Genomic DNA, 7,082 nt, shown 5'->3' on the forward strand with positions numbered 1-7,082 from the left:
GAGGGAAACTGGTGGTCATCGAGACTCGATGGCCGTCGAAGTAATGTTTCAGCTTTCTTGAGGTTATTAGGATAGCGTATATGAGCTTCTGTATCTGTGGGTACCTGGCCTTGGACTCGTTTAAGACCTCACTTATGAAGTAAACGGGCCTCTGTCGACGAAAGCTAGTCGACAGTCTACCTTGGGGTATACCCACGGTAGTAGTTTATCGGTAGACGGTGCGCAAACTACGAACTCGATGGTGACGCAAGACACGGACAAGCTTTTTATCCAGGTTCGGCCGCCGAGTTGGCGTAATACCTACGTCCTGCGTCTGGTTGTATTGATTTGTGCTGAGAGAATATGATGTGATGTGTGATCTGTCCTCTAGGGGACCCCTGCCCCTCCTTATATATCCTGAAGGGATAGAGTTACAAGCAAAGTATCCTATTTGGTACAAAATCTTGTAGCCTTGCGGTGCACGCCGACCAGTCGTGCGCCGCACGTCTTCATCTTGTGGGCCGAGCCACCTCTGATGGTGCGGCCCATATAGGCCCATGAGGGTATAGGGGTTTATACCCCCACAGCTAGTCCCCGAGCACCATGTATTATGATGTAACACGCCGTCTTGAGCTTCTTCGATCAGTGCGGCTTGACGTCTTCAATAAGTAGGAAAGTCGCCCAAACAGTTGCAACGGTATTTTGACCAACTCAAAAGACAGTTGATCAACATTGACATCGAAGAAGCAGGTTGTTCGAAGAATGCATGGTGCTCTTAATCAAAAAAGATTTCTTTCCTGGTGAAGTGTGCCCACTTTATTTTTCTGAAAAGTATAGTCTTTCAAAAAGCAAGCATATTCACCGCAAGGTGAAGTGTGCCCACTTAGTCCCCGAGCCTGGTAGTAGGTGACGTAGGCACGTGGTGCCAGGGTCAAAAGAAAAGTCCTCAAAGAAATTCTGAAACTGAGATGCATCGCCAGATGCATCGTACCGATGTAGTCCCCGAGCTTGCTGGAAGGCGAAGTATGAGCCTTGTAGCAAGGTCTAAAAAATTGAATTTACCAGTCCCCGAGCATATCATGCTCGTATGCAATTGAATAGACTAATCGACCAGTCCCCGAGCATAGAACGCTCGGTGGTCGGTACAGTCTCCGAATTCTCAAATTGGTGGGCTGGTCGACCAGTCCCCGAGCGTATAGTGCTCGGTGGTCGGTGCAGTCCCCAAGCTCTTAAATTGGTGAGCTGGTCGACCAGTCCCCGAGCGTATAGTGCTCGGTGGTCGGCACAGTCCCCGAGCACGGCGTAGGGACCGGTGGACAAGTCCCCGAGCGTGGTTGGGAACGTAAACGTGCTCGGTGGTCGGCACAGTCTTCGAGCATAGCATAGAGAGTAGTCGACAAGTCCCCGAGCGTGGTTGGGAACGTAAACGTGCTCGGTGGTCGGAGCAGTCCCCGGGCACAGCGTAGGGAATAGTCGACGAGTCCCCGAGCGTAGCTTGTCGACTGGGCCAAACTCCTGAAAAATAAATATAGAGAAAATAGGTAGTACATGATGTATAAATAAACTCTAGATAAAAAATCAGCACTGAGATAAGTTTTAGACTTTTTATTATAAAATTAGCACGAGTAGTTAATTCATCCTAGAGCTTGTACCAGCTCTGGTCTAGCCAACAATCAGCATGAGGTGCGGAACCTAGACATGCGTGAGATTGCCAGCCTCGCCAGAGAGCTACTGCCGACCACCCGGAACGCAGAGGGCGGATCTCGTGCACGTGTAGGGAGGAGTCGGAGACAGTACCGGCTCTGGAAAGCTCGTGTAGGAGAAAAAACTAGTGTGGCTAAACAAAAAGTTATTTTTGAAGGATAATAAAAAATATTATGCCAAAAATAAATAAGATATTAGAAGTGTACTTATCTTTGGATGAAAGTCTGGTCGGTGACGACAAAATTGTCCGGCCCTCGAGCTGTTCGACTCGTTGTCATGACGGTGGTCGCGGTTGTCGTAGCGCCGTTCTTCGCGGCGATTATTATAGCGACGCGACGGTAGCACTTAGGCCGAGCAGCTCGAAGGATCGTTTGGAGCTCGAACAGAGCTTGACGATTTGCATGAAAGTTCGGACGGGTCGAAGCTCGCGTTATGGCTCGCAAGATGGTCCGGCAATTCGCTAGATGGCCTGACACGTGTATTCTCTAGGAAGGGACGCCGATTCCGTATAGCAAGGGTGTCCACATATCGAGTCGTTGCCGATCATATTGATGAAATCTGCTGCAGTTGGGAGATGCGTCACATCTTGATGGCTTGCTCGACTTAGCTGTTCGGTATGTAGGCTTGTTGTCCCCGTATTCAAGATAGCTGAAGCCCTTGATGCATACGTTTGATGACTCCGATCAGGTGGTGACTCCGACGAGGAAGGCAGAGCCTTCCCTTGCCGAACTCCAGCATGTGGCGAATCCGTCTGGGACCTGATGACTCCGATCAGGAAGGCAGAGCCCTCCCTTGGCCGAACTCCAGCATGTGGCAAATCCGTCTGGGATCTGATGACTCCGATCAGGAAGGCAAAGCCCTCCCTCGGCCCAACTCTAGCACATGTCAATTGGTGATGGTGCCGCCGGAGTCGTTGTGGTCCAAGCCGATAAAGAAGAATTTCCATCTCGTTCGTCTCGGAAGCTGTACGCACACCCCCTACCTGGCGCGCCACTGTCGACGAAAGTTAGTCGGCAGTCTACCTTGGGGTATACCCACGGTAGTAGTTTATCGGTAGACGGTGCGCAAACTACGAACTCGATGGTGACGCAAGACACGGACAAGCTTTTTATCCAGGTTCGGCCGCCGAGTTGGCGTAATACCTACGTCCTGCGTCTAGTTGTATTGATTTGTGCTGAGAGAATATGATGTGATGTGTGATCTGTCCTCTAGGGGACCCCTGCCCCTCCTTATATATCCTGAAGGGACAGAGTTACAAGCAAAGTATCCTATTTGGTACAAAATCTTGTAGCCTTGCGGTGCACGCCGACCAGTCGTGCGCCGCACGTCTTCATCTTGTGGGCCGAGCCACCTCTGATGGTGCGGCCCATATAGGCCCATGAGGGTATAGGGGTTTATACCCCCACAGCCTCTGGACCTTATAGGCATGACCTGGTTCATCTCGCTCGACCACTATTGCTGTGGAAACAACCCTGTCGGTTGCAGCAGTGTAAAGGAGTAGGTCTTCATCGGGCTGAGGCGCTGTAAGGACAGGTGGCGAAGTGAGAAAAGTCTTGAGCTGAGTGAATGCGGCGTCGGCTTCCTCTGTCCAAGAGAATTTTTCCGACGCTTTCAAGAGTTTGAAGAAAGGGAGGCCTTTTTCTCCTAGTCTTGAGATGAAGCGACTGAGGGCGGCCATACATCTGGTGAGCTTCTGAATATCCTTGATATTCTTGGGTGGCCGCATGTCCAGTACTGCTTTTACTTTTGAAGGGTTTGGTCGTATGCCGTCACGACTGACAACGTTGCCGAGTAGTAGACCAGAAGGAACACCAAAGATGCACTTTTTGGGGTTAAGCTTCCACTTGTACCGATTAAGCACCTTGAAAGTTCGGTCTAAGTTGTCGATTAGGGTGCTTGCGTCCCTTGTTTTTACGACCACGTCGTCTACATAGGCCTCGACGAGGTCGTCACAAATCTCGTCGTGGAGGCATTGCTGGATAGCCCATTGATAAGTGGCTCCGGCATTTTTGAGTTCGAAGGACATGGTCGTGTAGCAGTATGCGCCAAAAGGAGTACTGAAGGATGTTTTTATCTGATCGTCTTCCTTTAGCGAGATCTGGTGATAACCAGAGTAGCAATCTAGAAAAGAGAGGAGTTCGCATCCGACCGTTGAGTCGACCACCTCGTCGATGCGAGGGAGACCAAAAGGATCTTTAGGACAGTGTTTATTGAGATCAGTGTAATCAACGCACATTCTCCATTCATTATTCTTTTTGCGTACAAGAACCGGATTGGCGAGCCAATCGGGATGATACACTTCTTTTATGTATCCGGCTGCTAGAAGCCGTGTTATTTATGTCCTAATAGCCTCCTTTTTGTCACGAGCGAACCGTCGCAGCTTTTGCTTGATTGGTCTTGCGGTCTTCGAGACATTTAAGGAGTGCTCGATCAGGTTTCGCGGGACGCCGGGCATGTCTGTGGGTTTCCATGCGAAAACGCTCACGTTGTCCCTTAGAAACCTGACGAGCGCGTCTTCCTATTTTGGATCCAGATTGGCCCCGATGAGGGCCGTCTTTTCGGGGCTGCCGTTGACCAGCTGTACTTCCTTGTACTCCTTGGATTTTGAATTCTTCCTGGCTGTATCCTGCTCGGGTAGTCGAAACTGGTCGGGGGGCAGCTGCGCGGCTTGGGTTGCTGTTTCTGCCATGCGGATTGAGAGGTCTATTGCTTCGGTGATCTTGAAGCTCTCTTCTTCGCAGGTATACGCGGTATAGACGTTGCCTCTGATGGTTAGGACACCCTTCTCTGCAGGCATCTTAAGGACCAGGTATGAGTAGTGCGGGACTGCCATGAACTTTGTCAGTGATGGTCGGCCCAGTATAGCGTGGTAGGTCCCATCGAAGTCCGCGACCACGAAGTTGATAAACTCTGTCCGAAAGTGGTCGGGTGTGCCGAATTGGACAGGCAATGTTATCTGTCCGAGGGGCACTGAGCTCTGACCTGGCAAAACCCCCCAGAATTGGGCATCGTAGGGTCTTAGTTGCGCAGGAGATATCTTGAGAGCGGGCAGGCTGTTGCGGAAGAGGATGTCGATAGAGCTTCCCCCGTCCACGAGCACGCGCTCGAATCTGATGCTGTTGATGCAAGGGTCCAGGATCAGAGGGAAATGACCTGGCTCTGGGATAGCGGCCCACTGGTCCTTCCTGCTGAATGAGATCTCCCGGTGCGACCACGGGGGAAATTTTGGGTCTGCGATCAGCCCGTCCGTACTGTCTATGTTGAGGCAGGCTCTCTTTAATAGCTTTCTTTCTCGCTAGATTCGATGGAGACCTTGCCCCCGAAGATGGAGTGGACCACGTCAGTGGGGCTGACGTATTGGTGTCGGGGGTCCCTATCTTGGTCCTCATCCTCGTCTTCGTGGTCGTGCCCGTCTCGCTTGCCGTTTTTCTTAGCGGAGTCGTCTTGGGCGGCCCGCCGTGTATAGATACTTTTGAGGACGCGGCATTCTTCCATGGTATGATTAGAATTTGGATGTAGTTGGCACGGTCCCTTCAACGTTTTGTTGTAGTCTTCTTGGTAGTCCCGCCGCCCGTTGGGACGCTTGACCGTATTTACTTCGTGGTCGTAGTCACGGGCGCGCTTTCCTCTGAAATCGTCACGGTTTTCGCGCCGCCGATCCCAACCTTCTCTGTGATCGCGGTTGTTCCTGTTGTCGTATCGACCGCGACCGTCATCTCGCCGGGGAGGCTGGTCGGGACCTCTCGCATCGTCTCGGATTAGTTTTTCCGCGTCGTCGGCGTCGGCATAATTTTTGGCCGTGGCGAGGAGCTCTGCCACCGTTGTTGGCCGTTTACGCAACAGCTTGTTCCTTAGCGCTTCATGGAAGCGCAGGCCCTTGATGAAGGCAGAGATGGCCTCGTCGTGGGAAATCTTCGGGATCTTAAGGCGCATATCCGAGAATCGTCGGATGTAATCGCGCAGAGGTTCGTTCTTCCTGTCCCTTATCCTTTCGAGGTCATACTTATTTCCAGGCTGCTCGCATGTGGCGATGAAGTTGTCGATGAAAGCCTGGCGTAGCTCTTCCCAAGAGTCGAAGGAGTCCTCGGGCAAGCCAAGAAGCCACTGATGACCAGCCTGGTCGAGGACTACGGGGAAGTAGTTGGCCAAGACGTGCTCATCTCCCGCTGCTGATCGGACGGCGATTTCATAGAGAGTGATCCAGTTCTCTGGATTTTCCTTTCCATCGTATTTTTTAAGTTTTTCGAGCTTGAAGTTGCGGGGCCACACGACCTAGCGGAGGTGTGAGGAGAATTGCCTAAGGCCCCGGGGGCCGTGTGTTGCATCGTACTCAATACGGCGCAGGTTTTCGTGGGCTGCTCTCTCTGGGGCACGCCTGTTGATGCGGTCCCGGGCATCTTTGGGAGGGATGTTGTGCCGGAGATCCCTGTGTTGGTTTACTTCTTGACCGCGTCTGCGGTTCTGTTCACGGTGACCGTTAGTGCCCCGACCACCGTCATCGCGCCGTGAATCTTTTCGATGGTTGTCGGGAGAGCGGCTACGGCGACGCCTGCTTGGAGGTGGTGAGGTCCGGCTACGATTAGTCTGGTCGGAGGTGGCTTCTGTGTAAGAGACGTCCTGGACTCCCTTGGGCAGAGTGGCTGTCTGTCCCAGTGCGGCGATCAGGTGTGCTCGGATGCTGGTCCGGACTCCTTGGCACTCAGGGGTATCAGGGAGCCGATCTAGATTAGCCATGGCGACAGCCACGTTGGCGCTTGGCGTCTTGTAGACTGGCTGGTCCCCGACCATGTCAAAAGCGTCGTTGAGATTATGCGGTGGAATTTGTTGTTGCTCGTCCGCACGTCGTTGGGCGCGATCGGCGTTGCGCTGCTCGCGGAGTTGCCTCTGCTCGTCCGTTTCTCCATCGACGACCGGTTCGTCGGCGCTGACGTTGAAGACAATATCTCCTCGCCGAGGGGGGAATACCGGGAAATGAGGGAAACCCGGAGGGTGTGAGGGCAAATCCAGGTCGTAGTCCTCGTCTTCGATGTTTATAACTTCGGTGGGGACGGACCCGGTGCTCGAGTTGGTGCTGGAAGCCTGGCCGTCCCGTGGTTCTTGGACTGTCACCATGTTGACGTAGTGACGATCGTTCCTTTTTGGCGACCAACCCGCTTTGCTGAAAACGGATTGGATGTGCCGCGAGTAGAGAGAGGCCGAGTTGTTCAGGCCGCAAGGATAGTCTCCCTTCTTGAGCTTGACGGATCGTCCTGAGGGAGTTGATGTTATCGTCAGGGGCGTTCCCAGCCGTTCGTGTGTAACGACACGAGTTGGCCGACTGGATTTGAAAAAATCTGTTGGAGCAGCTTGATCAGGCTGACGCAGGATTCCGTCCACTAGTTGGGAGGCTTCAAGTAGCT

The sequence above is a fragment of the Sorghum bicolor genome, chromosome 3, assembly GCF_000003195.3.
Source record: "Sorghum bicolor cultivar BTx623 chromosome 3, Sorghum_bicolor_NCBIv3, whole genome shotgun sequence".
Taxonomy (NCBI): domain Eukaryota; kingdom Viridiplantae; phylum Streptophyta; class Magnoliopsida; order Poales; family Poaceae; genus Sorghum; species Sorghum bicolor.